Source organism: Rhea pennata, chromosome 5 (assembly GCF_028389875.1).
Source record: "Rhea pennata isolate bPtePen1 chromosome 5, bPtePen1.pri, whole genome shotgun sequence".
Taxonomy (NCBI): domain Eukaryota; kingdom Metazoa; phylum Chordata; class Aves; order Rheiformes; family Rheidae; genus Rhea; species Rhea pennata.
In genome coordinates this window covers 5,746,369-5,764,310 of record NC_084667.1, presented here as the reverse complement: position 1 = coordinate 5,764,310, position 17,942 = coordinate 5,746,369, and positions in this window count along the sequence as shown.

Sequence of the window (17,942 nt, the reverse complement as noted above, 5' to 3'; positions counted from 1 at the left end):
GTCCTAAATATTAACATGATTTTATGGGCATAGATACAGCAGTCTAATTATGCCTCCTTTATCTACACAGATTTTTGCCTTTAGAAAAGATTTGGCTGAGCAAATCCATTCCTATGCTGTCTTTGAATCTCTCACGGCTGGGTTAAGCTGAGAAATCCTAGTGATTACTGCTTTACTTTAGCTGCCGGGGTTCAGAGAATATAGAGAACAAACAGGTTTTGATGCAATACTGTAGTTTTACTTTCCAGATTTTACCTCATTCTGTGTTCTTTTGCTGTCCACATAGAAAAGCCAGGACTGGAAAAGATAATGATAGATTACCCCTTCTAACAAGAGTCCTTATAAACCTCTTGAAAGTGCTTCATTTTTTTTTTCTTTTCAAGAACTATTAAGAATATTCTACGACTCTATGCAAAAATTCCAGCAAGGAATTGGCCATGGCTTTATATCCCTATAGTCTGTATCGAATTTTAAAGTTGAGACAGTGGCACTTGTGTGGATACAGTGTTAGTGAAAGGCTTTTGTGAATTATGTATAATTTTTTGAACTTTTATTCTTTGAATTCTTATTCTATTGAAACTTTAGTTTACATTTTAAAATTAATTTAAAAGATCTGCTAACTCCTGTTTAGAGAGCTAAGTGTAGGTGGCCAAAGTCCAGGAGTCCATCAGCATATCATTGTGCTAGAGAACCACACTCCTACTTCCATGCTTTTCCAGGCCAATTGATTTTTATTACTCTTTTCTGGATAGCAGCACAACTTTGGCAAAGTTGTGAAGTATTCCCAAATAAGTCTGACCAAAAGCTACGATGTCTTGGACTTCTATTATACAGCTTTTAACACTGGTGTACTTCCATACTTAGGAGCCAGTGGCACGCCATTTCCACATTATTGTACAATTTTAGCTCATGCCCTGATATTTTGCTCTAGGTAGGCAAATCTGCTCTGAGCATCTTAGAAGAATGTGCAGAAGCATATTTCTGGGGGATTGCCAAAGACTTCTTGGCAGTTCAAGGAAACTTTGAATAGATAGAGGAACTTACCACAATTCTTTGGAAACCTGAAAGAAGCGAACAGATACTGACAACACATGCTAGACCTTTCCTCAAGAAGAAAACTAAATAAACGCTCTGATCTTGCTCTTGCTCCAAACTCAAGAGTCTGAAAAGCAGTGACAACACAACTGCAGTAAGTCAGCAAGGGAATCCTGGCAATGACTGTGAGGAAGCAGAGACAGAAAGCTGTAGCTGATAGGAGCTGTTGCCACAGCAGTTCCCCATCTGTGGCAGGCGCTATGCAGTACTTGACAAATATGTCATCTAAATGGAACATCATTTTTAGACCTAAACATTGCTCACAGACTGGTAGAACAGAGTTGGATTTTCATTCTAGGAAGTTCCCATCTTAGATTATGGTATAGTTACATAAATTCAAACGGAAGGAAAAAGAACCTGAAGGCCTTTTGGCCAGCAGGAATATTGCTGCCTGGGAGTGTGACAGCCCAGTTGTAAAAGATAGGTATTTCTGAAAATGTAGGAGCTGTTATTGATAATCCTGACATGTCAAGTACTAAGAAAGCTTTCACACTTTTCTTAGTGTGTAATAGCAGGAAGGAGTAGGTCACACAAAACAAAGCATTTTCTTTTGTGCTGCAGCTGGGAACATGAAATACTAACATTTTAAGTTAAACAAACACCTTTACAAAATTTTGAAATGAGACACAGTAACTAGCACAGGTAAAATACTGTAAACAGGTGGATCCTGCAATTTCTCAGTGCGTACCATTATTCTTTGAGCTGGAATTTGGAAAATCAATAAATTATCTGTTCATGCACTAGGGCAGTTTAAATATTACAGGCATCTGACCCGTCGCCTTCAAAGAATAAGACTACATCAGCTGTGTCCCTGACGCAATGTGTGTCTGTGCTCCTAAGAGTGTGTCTGTCTTACCCCAATATAAAGTGTCCTTTATCCTCTGGGATATCTTTTCCTGTTTAGTTTATCTCTCTTGGTTCATCTGCTCAAAACACCCCATATTTGCACAGCTGGTACTTCCGTGTAACAGCCTACTCAGAGAGATTCTGGTATGTGCTGGTGAGCTTGTTGCACTTATATATGGTTCTCTTCTGTCTAAACTCCCTTGACCAGGAAGGCAGCGCTTAGCTATAGGCTTCATATTCGGGCATATTGAAAAGCTGAGGATTTTTGGACGTTTTCATGTAGTTCTTGTGCTCACGTGTGTAAGAGCAATAGTACCAGAAGTGTCATCTGAAGACAGCTGTCCTTATAGCCAAACAGTCTTCCACACATCAATGCCACAACCATACTAGAGTTAGCCTCAGAGGAGGCAAAACAGAAAGGAGCTCTTTTCTTTGGACTCACTGATTATCACAGAACAAGAACTTCTTGCTACTCCGTGTGACAGACTACTAAATACTGGGAAACCTGAGTGAGGACTTGCTCCTGTAATCATGAGGGACTAGATCTATTGACATTTTAAGATATAGCATGAATGAAAGAATCCAAACTATTTGCTTCTTATAATCTAATAGAGGTTATTTATACTATATATCTGCATCTAGGAAAAAAAAAGAGATGAGAAGGTGGAAATCATAATATATTTTAGAGAATATCACCATCATGAAATGTACATCTCTTAAGAGTGAACAATATACAGAATAACTATGACAGAGAGTATTTTAATAGGTTTGTTGATCATTAACTAGATGACTGAATATTTCATTCCATTTTGAAGGGACTCTTTAAAAGAGTTAATTTTCCAATCACAAAGTGATTTCTTTTTGACCCTTTGAGTGTAATAAAAGAAAGTATTTCCAAAAAAACCAAACAGGAGAAATTACAATCCAGAAAATGTTTGCTCAGATCACTATAAACTTTCTTTAATCATTTTAAAATAAAATGCATAACTGTTTCAACTACATTGTATCATAATATGACATATCAGCAGTAATTGTATTGCCAAGTATATGTAACCTGTATTAAACATTCTTTTCATAGTAAAGATAAATAAAAATGAATTTTAAACCAGGATTTTGAAAATTAGCAAAATCAGTTTTTCTAGGATGGGAATTAGTTCCTCTGCAGTGGCTAGTTCTTTCCTAGCCTGTTTTTGGACCCTCCTGATTTGTTCCTTTTTCCTTTCCATTGTCTCTCAGGCCTCATGTTTTTGCCATGTCACTTCTGGTCTAAATTTAAGATCTTTAGTTCCAGTTCCTGTGTACAACTTCAAAGTATTTCTCTTGTTTTTCCAGGAATTTGGCTAGTAGTAAGGATCTTGTTACATTTCCCAAATAATAGCTTTTACCTAAAGTAACTAAGTAATTATATGCCATTATTAGCCACTGTAAATTTGAACATGGAATAATTCTTCTGAGCAGTTCTCCTTATCTGTAATGTAAATTACAATTATTGATTAAAGACACTTTCCCAATTTCAACACATTACTATAAATGTCTGTATTTTGAACTCACTTTAGTGGTTAATTTTCATGAGAATATCAGTGTTAACTGAGGTAAAAATACATTTTTAACTAGATATCAAAAGATAATCATTTGGGGGACATTTGAAAACATGAAACTTTGAAAAGGAAGTAATTCTGTATGTTGGGAACTGTGATTATTATATGTGAACCATACTGTTAGGTTGTCCTCTTTAAAAACATTATGTACCAAATTGCTGAAAACTGGTGTTTACCACTGTAGCATTTCATTCTTACTTGTCTTGTTAAATTTGTCACTTTTTGTTATGTTGTTATTCATCATATCATATTTGGATATGACACATTCAGTTACATGACATGACTCATTGCAACCTGAGAAATCATAGATTTGTTGGGGAAAAAAATGTTAGTTTAGAGGAAGAGGCTTTTCAGGAGCCTTGAAACTGGAGTATATTTATATTGCTTTCATAAGTACGTAATCTTTTATTTCCTTAAAATCCATTCTGATTCCCCTTCTCTTACCTATTTATTGTCAGAAGTTATTTGTGGTTTTCGCCTTTAAAAATTCTGTATAAGCTGTATAGATATAATCGTATTTTACAAATATAAAATATTTATAAAATGAACATCATGTTTTGGTTTTATGATGGAAAAAAATACCTTGTTCACATTATGGATACAAAATTGTATTATCACAGTACCCTTCCTTCATGGCTCTAGATTGACCTAGTTTTCCAGAATGTGATCTTTGATTGTCAGGACAAGTGGGGTATATATATGTCCTTGACAGCAAATCTGTGCTGAAGCCATTTCTGGAGGAAGAGAGAGAAGTTAATAGATAGACTGTAATAATTATGTAAGCAGACATCATTTTTTAAAGGAGATTGAAGCAGAACTCATTAAGAGAGTGTCCTGGCCCAGTAAGTCTCCTAAAAGCAGCTGGGATATACCTGTGTTTGGAAACTGAGCATTCATTTCCTATGATAATGTCATAATTACATTTCAACTTGCCTGTTGAGTTGTAAGAATATAAAACAAAAAGAAATGCTGAGAAGGAGGAAGATGGTGTATTCTTTTGATAATTTGATACAAATCAGATGAGCACACATACCATATGCTGGCATTCAGCTGAGATAGTGCCAGTGACTCACTGTTTACAGTCATAGTCTTATTACTTAGAATCAAATAATGAAAAGGCTTGAGAAGTGATTGCTGCAGTTAGTTACTGGGATGTTATTTGTTTTCATATACTGATTTGACAAAGATAATGTTGGCAGACACATGTCCCACGGAGAGCAGGGAAAACATGAAGAGTAACAAATACCATTTCTGGAGAGAAAAGGAGGACACCAGTACTAGCTAGAGGTGGGAAGATTCAAGTTAGTCTAGAGTTCTTAATCATGTGGACACATACAGGCTGTTTGCCTAAAATTTCTCTGTAAATAAATGTCTGGAGAAGGGGAACGTCAGAGAGAAAATGTATGTAGCTTCTTGAGTGCATGGAGTTTGAAGGTTCCAAATAAATAGAAGTGATATGTTTTACAGCGTTCCTTTCTCATTAGTGAAAAGGGCCCACATGAATTCAATAAAACTTCTTCCATCATAAAACCAAACTACTGATGTTCATTTCATAAATATTTTATATTCATAAAATGTATCTATACAGCTCATGTAGAATTCAAATTGAAATAAGCTGCATAGTAACTTTTACCCTGGTCCAAGCACAGGGACTCAAGTTAGTCACATAGCTAATGAAAAAACATCACTTCCTTCAAAAATTGAAGGTATATGATCCAAACCAGAACATTAAAGGTTTTAGTATTACCATCTCATTCGTCCTACCATGGCAATGCTTTGCTCAAAGTAGCAAGCATGCTACCATCTGAATCTTTCTTTATGAATGTCAGAAGAGCCCCCTACTTTTCTCATGAATCCACTGACACAGCACTCACAATGTAGTCTTAAAAATCTGAGCTAGAACTGAATCAGTGAAATTTTCTGCTAAAATAATAGTTACATTTTTACTAGCCTACGTTGGTAAAGAATATTCCAGAGAAAATTACTTTCTGGTTTCCATGGGAACACTCTTGTGAATGTATAGGGATCCAAAATGTAAAGTGATTTGTGAAAAACTTGTGAAGATAAAGTGCATTTGCAGTTTTTCTTTCTTGATAAATGTATGGAGAATGAAAAACTGTGACAAAAAAGGAGAGCATATAATTTTCTAGACATATGGGAAACGTGTGCAAACTCAAGAGGCATGAATTACTCCTCTTGAGCAAAAAAAAAGGCCTAGCAGATGTTAGTATGCAAGAACCATGTAAACATTTTGGGGGCTTAAAGAAAGAGAATTTTAAAAAATTCATCTTCAAGAATAAAGATATACAAAACTGCAAACCAAATATTTTTGTAAAATTCACAAATAATTAGTATTTTACTGGTTACTTTTCCCTGTTTTGTTTGAGCCTGTGCCAGAAATTTCTCATGAAGGGTATTGGTCAGCAGCAATACGGGATACACCTGTGAAGTGTTGTCATTTGTGATCATTACAACTTACAAAGATTTTACTATTTTAAGTACATTAATCTGAGGATCAGACCCAGCTGTTCCAGGGACTGGGCAGGCCATGAGCTGTTACTGCATCCCGTGATCAGAATCACAGGTGGCATATCGTGCCTTGGTGGTGGAGGGATGGAACTTAATCTGTTTAGTATCTCCTTACCTGCCATCAGTGACGTTTCACTAAAGTTTACCTGAATAGTTGAAGTAACTAGGAGAGTTTTTGCTCAAAAGGAATGTTTTGCAGATACTACTTAGACTATACAAGAGGGAGTGAAGTTGCTTCTAATCTAAATGGAGATAAAACCTGAATATTATTTGTGAAATGTACATTTTCAGTTCTATTCAAAAATTTTCAGTTCCTCTCAAGTATTCTAAGAAAACTCAGATTTCGGAGAATAAGAATTGGGTCTCTAAGAGGATACTTAACTTCCTTTTTTTTGTGTCTCCAAAAGCTGTTAATGAAAGCTTTATCTACAGCATCTGAGGAAATACTACGTGAAATAGAATATTTTTCAGAATCTTCTAGTTTTTCTAATTAACTTCCTGCTCTGTTGACTGCTCTTTCAATCTGAGACACATCTGCTTAGATGGAAGATAAGATTCCAAAGAAAGAGAACAGCTCTCTTGGAGTTCACAGATTTCACTGAAGGTTGGAACATGCTGAGGAGCACGGTTATTGTACTACATTTATAGCTATTCCACTTTGGCACATTCTTCACCTATTAATTGATTGAGCATTTTTGTGCCTTTTTTCTGCTGAACATGTTATATACTAACAAACACTTGCCTCCAAAATAATGCCAATACACTATAATAACTCAAAATATGGGGTCACTGTCAATTTAAGCAATATGGGAAACCATTGCATATATTCATTAATGGATTAAGAATGCAAAGAAGTAATTAACTGTGGATTTTCAGATTCCCACTAAACTACATTTTTCACAAGCTGATACTATAGAAATCCAGAACATTGTCCTTAAAAGTGAAATGTATGTTATATGTATAAATAATAGCATTCTGCTAAATGTAATATGAATATTCAGCTTGGTATATCAGCACTAGATTGAGAACTGTGCACAACACTGACATGACTATAAAGACTCCCTAAGGTTAAATTGGGCTCCTGCACTGAAATTCTAATTAGAAATATGAGTGCTCCAACTCTGCCTAAGTGCATGTGTGTTTAATTATTTTCCCTTTTTCCCTTACATCTTTCATTATTCCGTAGTCCTTTTCTTCCTTCTTTCTTGCTGTTTTCAAGCAACCCAATCTCCTCACTTAATCTAAGTGTAGGACCTTTCTTTAAGTTGGCATTAATTGACAAGCAGTGTTTAATTATTATTTTTCATCTTTGAAGAGACCTGATATTAACTCACCATGGGCCCTAGACAGCACTTCAGCCCTTTGACTCCTGTGGCACAGCTCTGCCATCTTCTGACATTTCTCTTCTCTTGCCAGCAAGATGATCATTTTCATTAGTGTAATTCCAAGAATATTTGGCTATACTTTATTTCTCAGAATTTCCTACCAATTAAATAGCACATGCAACATTCTTAAGAAAGGCTAGAGTGAGTTAGTCTTCACCTGAGAGACACGTTTTAACTAGGTGGGATTGTTGGTTTCTCTGCCACACTGAATGTCGCTCTAAAAACCTGGATTTTACAAGTAGGAGTACAAAACATCTATGAGAAAGCATTCTCTTTGTCATTATTTTCTGCCATTACTGCTTGTTCTTAAAAGAGCGTATTTTTTCTTTAATTATTCGTAATTTACATTCTTTTATTGTATTTTATTAAAGGAAAGTAGTGAAATGAACCTGATTTTCTGTGGAGTGATACCCATTTGTTATCTGTAATAAAATTAATTCTATTTTAAAAAGTGTGAATGGTAGAGGAGACCTAGTGTATAAATTGAATTTTGGTAGATCAACTTCTGTTATAAAAGCTATGTAATATATACAATTTTCCTCTCACATTCAGTTAAAATCAGGAATCTCCCCAATATTCTGAATAAAATTCTGGCACAACAAAAAGTTGTCAAACAATTCTCAGAAGAAACAGATGTGTTAGTGAAAATTAGATGGTCAGAGTGAATCATTTTGGTTCAGAATGAAATATTCAAAATTCAGGGGTGTTTGAATTAACACTGAAATTCATGTTCATCTGCACTGAAAACGTATTGAAGTGCAAGCGTATTGAAGTGAGCAGATAAAAGCAATGTGTATGAGAGGCCTGGAGTAACTCCACTTTCTTTTACTGGGCGAAGCTGAAATCCAGGGTCAGGAAACTCCATGTAATTGCTGAGTTCTGCTCTGTGAAGTGTATTCACCTCTGTTTTCATCAGCATTGCTGCTCCCTGATCCAGAGCAAGAAAGGCAAGACAGCCTGTCCAGTCCCAGGGAACACACAACCCCAGCTATGATGCTGTGAAAGGTCCCTCACAGCTTGTTCTGAACCTGTTCCTGATCTCTGCTATAAGGGGAAGCTGAGACAGGGATAAATCAGCATCTGAAAGTAGTCTGTAAATCTGTTTACAAGTACATAAAGACTAGAGACTACTGTAATCAGACACATTCTCTATTCTTAAACATTATTTAGCAGTAACGTTACCTTCTCTAAAAAGAAACTTAATTTCAAAAAAGATAGTTAGATTGTGGAAGTCTGACTAATAGGCCTAAAACCTAACTAACCAAAGCCGTGATGAAGTCCGCGGGTATTTCATCTCAAAAGCTGCAGATGGAATAACTGTTCAAAAACAGTCTTCCTTAGGCCTACGTGTGTGAAAGCTGGAAGTGCATAATGCCTGGAAGGAAATCCAGAAGTGTTCTTTGCCAATACTAGTACTCGTTTAAATTGTTGCTGTGCATCAGTCTGATTTATATTGGTTTGTCTGCAGCGTAAGCAGTAGACTTACCCTTTTTTCGTTTTCAGTGTATTACCATGAACTGCATGTTCAATAGACTTCGGCTGGTTTATTGCTGAAATTAGGAATTTGCCTAGGCTTGGATCTTCCACATGCAAATTCTTTGTGATACATGTAATTACTTTTAAAAGATACTGAGTGGATTGGTGGTGGATAATAATAATTCTTTGAACTTGACCCTGGTTATATTACTGTTTATTTTTAGAATCTGTGACCTTTTGAAATAATGTTTGTATAAGTGCAATAAGATCTTCTAGTGTGTGAATTAATGTTGTACTGATGGAGCTGAGTTGATTGCACTCAGCCTTTAGCCTCATTCGCAGCAACACATTAGGTGTGAATTAGTGTGCAATAATTCATACCCTGTTGTGTCTTAGGTCTAAATATAACGTTTGTTCAGGCTTAGAAGTATAACATAACAGCAGTAATATTTTCAAATCCAGAAGTCCCCCTTGGTATTTTCATTTCAAATATGTTACTCTTGCTGCCATATGTTACAATAACAGTTAATTCAAGATAAATAGTAGCATAGACTTCAGCCTAGCTTCTGCAAAAATATACATACTCCTCCTGTACAGATAGAGGTTTTCTGTACTCAAGGTGTAAGGATCCAATGACATGAAGTGATCTTTAGATGGAAACAAAAATACCATGTGGTCAGGCTACTTTTTATACTTTATTTTTGCCTTAATTATGATTCAAGGGAAGCTTCATAAAAAGAAATCAAGTTGAAAATGAGGGTGGCTTTCCAAAACCTCTAGTAAATTCAACGGAATGCAGATGGGGGTGCTTGATGTTTTGTTCCTATTTTTTCTTTCATCTTCTTTTTACTTCATCATGAATTACACCTACATTTGGAAAACTATCTGTATGCTGATTCAAAAATTTTGGAGGGTTCAGAGTGTTTGAGCTTCTTTTTGTATTTTGTGTGTGATACTGAGATGATCACAGATACGTGAGATGATCACAGATATATGAGAGTAAACAGAATAGTCCAGTACTTGCAGGGTAACAAAAGCTTGCTGTCGTCATTGCCATCTAGTTGCAGTTGTGTGACTCAAATACTTAGCAATACACCATTACCTGTATTTCCATGTTACAGTGAAGAGTGGTTTAGCACATATATTAATTACTTTCCTTATTAGTTACTTTCTATGTTCAATATTGCTTCATTCGGAAAATTTAAGAATGAGAACTCAGGAAATGCTGTCTGTTGATGAGACTTTAAACCAGAAAACCTCATTGTGATGGGCCTCTCTCTAGAGCAGTTGCATAGGAAATCTGTGGGAAGTGTTTGCTTTTCAATGGTGCTCCTGAGTTACATCCTTGTCATCTGTTAAACAGTCTTTAAACTAGGGAAATGGAACAATTGTTTCAGATCTTGTAACAACCAAAAAAGATAACAGCTCCAATTTGGAGTAAATAGAGATGCATACAATCTCAGAGTTAAAATCTGAGACTTTATTTTGGTTCACTATACAGTGTCCTAAGGAGTAATGATAAGGTGACAAATAAGATTGACAGTGAACTAAAAGCTTAATTTCGGAGAAGTAAATATCTAAAAGCCCCAAGAGATCAAATTTCTGTGAGGTGAATAAGATTCATAGTTTTCACTGAGACAGCGATTCAAATAAAGGGGCTTTAGTTATAAAGAATAATTACTGGTGAACACAAAAGGCTGGAAAGGAAAAAGAAAGTCATAAAAAATAACTGCAGATTAAGTCTCAATTTGAGGAAAAAAAATATCCTCAAATATAAATGAAACAAAATAAGATGGAGGAGAACACACACCTAAAGTGGGTTTCTTCTGCAGACCCTCAGATTTGAAGAAGTAAAAGAGCTGAAAATACCTGCATCATTTTTCAGATGGAGAATATGTTAAACAGACAGACTAAATATTAGTTACAAGCAGTGTTCAGGCATCTAAACCCAAAATTTAGATTCCTGTAATTCTCACCTGATCCTCAAAGTTTTCATCATCAAAGTCCCCTAAACAAGCAAATGTGGCAGGAAGCCACTCAGGATTTTCTCACAGGTCTGCCTAAAATTCAGGGAAAGGCGCAAGTTTCTCTCTCCATTGTGGTACTAGTTCCCTTCCTGATGATGCCTTCATCACTCACATGGAATTAATTAGAACTGGCAACACTGAATTCTGCTAAGTGACATGGCATGTAAGGCTGGGCCTAAACCCTGTGTTGAATTTAGAGCTGACACTCAGCTGGTCTTTTTAGCACTTTGGAGAAAGGAATCTTGGCATCTCAGAGGCTGTCAGATGCCCTGTCCATTGGACCTTTTTTCAGGGGAGAATTCTGTTGAAATTGAAAAATTTAAGAAAGTAGGAGCACCTAAAGATCCTCTGTAGGCAGTGAAGATCAGGAAATCAAAATAAGTCCATGCACAGCATCTGGAAAAGAGTTCAGGATCAGCTCTTGCAATAATAAAGTGGAAAGATCTGTCTAATTTGGTTGCTGAAGCAATCTAGCAAGTAGGCTTAACAGATAACAGGAGTTCATATGGCAAGCAGTACAGTAACTCTGATGAGTCAGTGGAAGCATTTCCTAAAGATCCCTATATTCAACATTTTAGTACACAGTCCTCTTAGAAATGTTCTAAAAAGAAGAAGTAATATTGGACTATTCTATTTCTAACACCTGTTCTGTTCCAATTCTAAGAATGTTCCCATATCTACCCTGAGCAACAGAACAGATGTAACAGACTAATCTGCTCTTTCAGGAAAAGTTACATAGCTGTTTAAGCCAAAATCCTATGAGGCCTCTTTGAAGTTTCTGGTCGTATGAAATTTCTCTTTCCCGTGTTTCATAGCCATGGTACCTGAATGGCTACCACATGTCTTTTTTTCTGTGGCTCTCTTTCCTGGAAGAGGAGTAAAACTAACTCACAATGTCAAATTGTCGGGTAGTGCAAACGAACATTGTGGATTGAGTTGCCGTGGAAAAGAATCACAGGCGTTCTACATATGACTACACAAAAAGAAGAAGTAATGCTGTAATACAGGTGATCATAACTTGTACTGGTTTCAGCTCGTCAGCATAGTGAAGAAGAAGCCAGGAGGGTATTGCAGCGCAAGCTCACAATTTCACTGAGTACTGTAGATTTCCACGGGGTTGTGTTCTCATAGCTAGATCGTGCTGATGCTTTCCCTGGTGTAGCTGCTGTTCAGTAGTGTTGTTACCCATCCTAGTCAAAGTGAACATAGTTGTTCACTTCTGTATTTTGTTTCATAAATATTCTGTCCAAATAGGACAGTGGGGTTTGGTGTTTCACTAATGTGTCTGATTGTGGTGTGTAGCACAGGAATTTTCACTGAGGTCAGTTTAATTGTTAGTACAGAAACGAGAACTGTTGCTGGAATTCTGAACTCTAGATTTCCTTTCCCTTCCCCCTTGCCTTCTCCTTTGCCTTGGCCTTTTCAGTTTTTCCCTTGGAGGATCATTCATGTTTCTTTATTTCCATGCATAGTTCTTGAACTGTTTGCTGTCATGGCTCTAGGCAGAATGTATTAACATTGGCCAAAGAGTTTAAAGAGTAAAAAGAGAGGTTTTATATATATTACAAACAAAGATCATGGTATGTGAATCTATAACTAAATGAGGATGAAGTTAATTTTTTTGTGGTTTTAGATGCTCTACTGGATTTCATTGTAAGATCAGTGTCACCAAGAAGAGTCCCAAATCATTAAGGTGCTGATGGAATGCAGGCAAGAGATAGGAACTGGATAGTGTAGACAGAGATGGAGATACAAGCTGGGAGTTTAGTTAACTCACAGTTGTTTTTTACAAGTCCTGAGAGCTTCATGATTTATACTTACGCTTTCAGAGAAGTGACTAGAGTGCATAGACCCAGAAGTGCTTTGAAAGAAAGTCTTCAGAATTTGTGGGGAAAAAAATTCACTCTGCATGTGGCCTCCATTAGCCCCCCTTGCTAATCTCTACTTTTTGTTTTGTCGGAAACCCAGTATCCCGGCAGTTGCTCCCAAGAAATCTATCACTTTAATTTACAAGAAAAATATTAGGAGAAAAATCATTTAACTACTACTTGAAGTATGAGCAATAACAAGAGTAAATTTTCCGAGAGGAAATTATTTGAGAAAAATCTGATTGCTTTTTTGACTGAATGGCAAAACCAATAGAGTAAGATACTGCAGTAGATTTTATATGTAGAGCCACTTTCGTTGAACTATTTGTTAGTTCCTCACAACATTTTTCATGCAAAATTATTAGCTAAATTATGATAGTTGACAGACAGATTTCTGCAAAACAGATGACAAATGGTATATTATCAGTTCTAGAATAGGAATTGATTTTAAACCTCATATTATCTAGTGATATTCCTGAAGCAAGAATTTACAGCATGTTATTTTATGTATGCAGCAGGTTACATTATGCCAAGAGCATGGAAATGTTATGAATAGGAAACAAAATCTATCTAATGTATGTAAAGCAATTTATTCTTCTGGAGAGATTATTTCAATAACATTGAATGTAAAGATCAGATGGTTTTAGCAGAAAGTCTAGTGTAAATTTTCAGTCAATGCCGCTTTATCTGAATGCTGCTTCATCTGGTACATGCAAAACCTGGGAGGCAATAGCACTAATTAAGGAGCTAAAGTCAGTAATGACACAAGACACATTATAGAGTTCATTCTGTGCAGGTATCAATTCTATATTTAGGTAGCAGGGCAATAGGTGCACTCTAAATGCTAATAAGAATGAAAAATTTGAGTAAGAGGAACAGACCTGTTTAACTGTCTGCCTTTATAGTGAATAACATAAAGGTATTTATCTCAATGGTCTTTCCCATCTAATTCATACTACTCAGGAAAACCCTGTCGATATACAAACAGAGAAATTACCTACTATTCGTCTCATTGGGCAGTATGCTGAGGGCCTAACTCTCATTGCCTTACCTACCAGGAATAGACCAGCCCCAGTGGTCCTGATGCCTGTTGGACTCTCCAGGTAGAGAATGGCTTTTCTGTGGTTCCCCAGCTTTGGTGTCTGGGGTTCAAGAGCCAGAAAGAAGATGGAGCAGAGGAACGAGACATGGGGAAAGAGGAGACTGGAATAATATTATCTGTTTCAGATAGATTTGGGGATTCATACAAATAAAAATAATAATTTCACTTGGGCTTTGATGATTGAGGTAGGAACTGCTATCATATGGGTAGTGGGGGAAACAGAAGAGTTTAGTTTACAGGAGCAAACTTAAGTCTGTAAGAATGTTTGTGCCTTGTTACCCTTTAAATTTTAAAGACAATTTAATTATTCTAGCAGCTTCAGGTTCAGAATATTTGTTTTAATACTGTGTTTCTCTGTACAGCTTCTAAGGATGTTGGCAGACAAATGTATCTTAATGAGATTTTCTCTACTATTGTTCATAAAGCTCTTAAAGTAGTTTTTGCTGGGCTTCTAGATAATCTGCTGCTACTAGATGTTGCTCGGCAAGAATCTCTATCCTCAGGATCAGCATTATTCACAGAGCTGTGTGCACAGCCGTATGGTGTGGTGGGAAGTATTAGCCTCTTCTAGTTACAGGGAAGCAAAGAAGAGGGAAGTTGTGATCTCCCTAAGGTAACTGAATGAGTCTTGAGATTACAGCCAAGATGCAACTGCTTGCTCCGAGGCCTGTATTTAGACCATTAGACCATTTTTTCTTGCATCTTTTCCTTTAACCTGACAAACTGTGATACTTCTCACAGTAGTTGTTTTGATACTGAACTGACACATTCAGATATCACTGTCTATGTGTGAATTCTTACTCAGTGTTTTGTGGTAATGGTGACAACGTCAATATTTAAAAATAAACGAAGTTGTTTAGTTTTATGTTTGTTAAATAAAGGCTTGTCCTAAAAAAAGAAGCACTTGAAATTCATTAAATTCCTTGAATGAATGTCTCATTAAATACAAAATATCATTTAAACTGGAAAATGAGTACCTCCCACATTGTTACAGCTATTGCTACAAAGCAAACAATTTCAGCAAATCTTTTCTGAGTGCTTTCATCCTACAACAATCTGTGTGTTTCTCTCACTGGGTTGTCCCTCACTGACAATTTCTTGCCCCATTCTGGCATGCATTGTGGCAGCCCAGGAATATTTAAGATTGGAATTAAGCCTGGAGCTTAATTTTGAACTGGTTATTTTTGTGTGAGTTACGTTAAGAAAAAATAACAATGCTAAATTTTAGTTCCTTGCTAGCATTCTCTTGAGTCCATGTGGCATGGGTTGATGTTTGAAGCCATCAGAATATCTTGAGTGAGACTATGTAGAGCAGCCTGTATTCTCTGTTATCAGAAACAGAAATATTGTAGCTAAGGATAACAGAGTTCTTAGACTTTCCAATATACTGTAACAAGTGACAAAATTGGAGGCACAGCATGAAGATTTAGTGGGTCCATAAAAATGAACTTTTTCTTCTGTAAAATATAATTTTTATTTCCTCCAAAGACCAAGTAGGATGTGGTAACTCCTTTTAACTATGGACTAGGATTGCTATACTTAAGATCTTACACTTCACATGCAGTGCATATTGGTTCACAGGCCTATGTTTAGCTGAAAAATAGTACTAGATGAAGAAGACAATATTAGTCAAAAGTACTGTCAAACCCCTAATTTCATAAAAGCAGTAAAGTAGCAAATTTAGAAAAAAGTGGGTAAGTATGCCCACTGCTATGCTAATTACTCGCCTAATTTCAGATTTCTGAATATTGGATTATATATGGAATTTTCAAGCCCTCAGGAGTTTCCAAGATAGAAAGGCTTTGGGGAACATCAGAGGTGAGGAACTGCTGCAGACTCCACAGTCAGCAAAGGTGGCAGCAGCATAAGATGAGAGTAATAAATACGGCAAAAATAACCCAAAAAAGTAGAAATACCATTTAGCACTGAGTAGCCTTAAAGAGCAGATAAAACCATTTCAAATCCATATAGCCCACAAAGTACAGTTTATTGTAAAATTGAGGTGTTTAATGTGAAAAATACTGGCTCCTCACGGGAAAAACAATCCCAGACAAACCAAAAGAGTAAGATTTTTGTGTTTGTTTATTATTCATTATTATTTTCAATGTTTATATTAGTAAATATAGTAAATATTTATTATTACTTTGGTAAGGATTTGTTTTCCCATTAAAAAGTGTTGGGAAAATCACCACTGGCCTGATATCAGCTGATAACGATTGTATCCAAAATGTGATTTTACTTTACAAAAGCATAGTCTAGAAAATGTTTATTTTTAAAAAATTTTCCTAGGCGCTGTTGCTTTGTTTTAGCTCTCATTTTTGTGATGATCATGCTGAACTCTGTGGAGATAATTGGTACGTACTAGTACCGGATGAAGGAAGTGCTGCATCTTTACGTAGCAAATTTCAGATACTCAGTGATACTGTACACAGATAATTGATCTGTTCCTTGAACTGCATCTCCTGTAACTTCTGTGACTCTACTTTTGTTTTCCTTTATCATGAATTCTGCATATAAAATGCCAGGTTTTAGTAGTGAAGGTTTCATGTATAATTCAACATTAAGCCATTATATTTCCAAAGGATACTTTGTACTCGACAGGTATGTGGTTCCTGCTCCAAGAGAAATATTATCTGTTTTGTATCTGAGAAATATTTTATGTTTTCAATGAATCTTCTTTTGAGGGTCTTTAGTTTAGAATTTTTTTCCTGTCTGCTCTATTGTGCTCTTTTTTAGATAGTTTGACAGAGACTTGAAAGGCTCATGTTCATATCTATTAGCATTCACTTATTTTAGGAATCACTTATTTAATTATTTTGATTCACTTACTTATAAGATCAAAAATTGTGTATTACCACCACATCATAAAATTACTGAGATTCATCCTGGTTTTTATTATTTCTCTAAGGAGTGGAGATGAAGGTACAGTGTGGCAAATAATAACCAGAAGAAAGAAATTCCTTCACTGTTGAAAGTAATACAGAGTTCAGTAAGCATTTGCATGCAAAAATATCTCTGGGCTTAATACACACCAGTGATCAGTTCAGTCATTTCTGCTGTATTGTTTTTTTACACGAGTGACCACAGTCCCGAGCATTTCCGTGTGACTTAGGATCTGAGGTCACAGTTCTTCGCAGCGCTGCCAGCTTTGTACAATGAGTGGGATCACTTCTGGCAGTTCAGTTTAAACTCAAATGTCAATTAAAGGACACTGGAGGAAGTCCGTGCATGAACTAGATCGATATTTACAGAAGATAAGGCCAGTAGACCCTCTTGTATTGTAACTGTTCAGTGTAATACAGTACAGCAAATATAATGTTTATCAATAGAAATTTGACCTTACTTGATGTGGCGTGACAGTCTACAAAAATTATGTTCTTTTTTCAGGATATATTCAAGTTCAATTTTTTGCCATTATAATCCATGAACAAAGAAGGTGTAATGCAATTACCAGTATCACTGTTTTCTCTTTTTACATACTGCCTATCTGATTTAACATCCTGTAAGGAAAAAAAACTGCCAAATCTACATAGGGAATTTTTAACTACTTAAAAATAAAATCTATAGACTGACTTGTCTATATGCTGAGCTATCCAAAATGCTGTGTGAATCACAGATGCCAGAGTTGTCATGGAATACAAACCTACCCACTGTATTTCTGTTCATTGTGACAAGCCTACCATTTTTATCTCTCAGTAAACAAACAAGAAAACCCTCTTGAATGCTTCTAAAAATATCATGAACTTGTAAGAAGAGCGTCTGCTTCTTTAAGCAATAGCTAGGTTATAATTTTGTTTAGAAATATTTTTATTGATACCATCATTCTGTAAGGATTGTTTGATTTAATGTAATTAGCCAGAAGTATTTTCAAAGAGATTGGCATCTCAGAAAGTTTTTTTAAAAATAGCTCCCATTTAGCTGATTCCACTTGAAATACGCTTCAACATAATAAGCTCCTTTTGGAAATGTTCAAAGACAATAGTTACTGTAGAATTAAAAGACTGTACCTAACCTTT